The sequence below is a fragment of the Pempheris klunzingeri genome, chromosome 9 (assembly GCF_042242105.1).
Source record: "Pempheris klunzingeri isolate RE-2024b chromosome 9, fPemKlu1.hap1, whole genome shotgun sequence".
Taxonomy (NCBI): domain Eukaryota; kingdom Metazoa; phylum Chordata; class Actinopteri; order Acropomatiformes; family Pempheridae; genus Pempheris; species Pempheris klunzingeri.
The window spans coordinates 8,612,501-8,613,798 of NC_092020.1; the positions used below are offsets into that span (position 1 = coordinate 8,612,501).

The 1,298-nt window shown below is 46.7% G+C and overlaps 1 long non-coding RNA gene across 1 annotated transcript in view; it reads left to right on the forward strand.

The window, feature by feature from the left end:
* LOC139206847 (uncharacterized) overlaps window positions 1-1,043 on the forward strand; it is a 5,456-nt gene extending 4,413 nt beyond the window's left edge. Inside the window, exon 3 of the long non-coding RNA XR_011585021.1 lies at window positions 1,008-1,043. This is a non-coding gene — a long non-coding RNA (uncharacterized lncRNA). The remainder of the gene's footprint in view (window positions 1-1,007) is intronic.
* The last annotated feature ends 255 nt before the right edge of the window (window positions 1,044-1,298 follow it).

The window sequence follows — 1,298 nt, forward strand, 5'->3', positions numbered from 1 at the left end:
TAAAAAAACATTTTATTCCAACTTCATGGGCAACAGTGTAATAACGCCATTTAAAGGAACATTTCAACATTCTGGGAGATTTTTTTTTTGTTGTTGCTCTCCATCCAAGAGTGAGATAAGCTATATGGCAGCATGTGCTAAAGCTGGAGAAACTGCAAAGAAGTGCACGCACACACACACACACACACACACACACACACACACACACAGTCAGGCTGGGAGAGGGCAAGTTTATTTAGGGCAACACTTCCTGGAGACAGACTTCAAGACATGACCTACTGTGGGACTCTCTCTGAGTGTGTGTGTGTGTGTGTGTGAGTGCGTTTGTGTTTGAGGGGGAGAAAGAGAGAGAGAGAGAGGGAGAGAGTATTAAGTATATGTGTGTGTGAGTGAAAGAAAGAGAGACAGATTGAGCAGGTCTTTCTTCTTAATATGGACTTGCTGACTCGCTTAGCCCAGAGCAGAGCGGGAGAAGGACTGAGGGAGATAAAGACCTCCTCTCCCTCCGATGCCTTTTAAGTGAGTCTCTCCCCACTGTGACTAGAAAAGGGAATATATGTAGTCAGCAGGAAGGGGGTTGTGTGTGTGTGGGGGGGGGGGGGGTGGTGGTGGTGTGGAGGGGGGGGGGGGTGACAGACTATCAGTGGGAGCGATCGCAGACTGGAGGAGGGAATGTTTATCCAAAGCAGCAATCCCATTTTCCACGATCACCAAAATAAAAAAAGCTGGTTCAAGCCTTATATGGGCAGACTGGGAGTTTCCAGCCAAGCAGAGTCAGAGCATTCCTGGAAAACACCCGCTTTCTCTGTCTCTGCCTCTCTGTCTTTATACGTCTCCTCTCTCCTCTTCATACATCAGGAACTCAGATGGGGACTATTTGAATGTCGGTGCTCAGTGGACATTAAAATGCAATGACAGTGTTGTGTTCATGCAGTCCCCCCCCCCCCCCCCAAACCCAACAAACTGTGTATTGAATATAAAATTTGTTCACTGTGTTCTTTTATCAGGCGTTGCTGTTGGGATGATGGATGTCAAAGATGGAGAGCAACACGAGGGGTAAGAGAGAACAAACTCAAGATCCTACAGACTGATGTCCGTTTTCCACTAAAAACCTTTGCTGGCTTCAGAGAAAAGAGTGTGTGCGAGGAGCTGAAACGGTGTCTGTGCATCTGCCACGAATCCACTTATCATCTTCCAGAACAACATGTCATCTGATGAGATCAGAGGAAATGATTTTCCACCACTCAGTCCACTCATTCTGTGAAGTTAAGACCTTTAGCTGTTTCCGGAGTCTTATA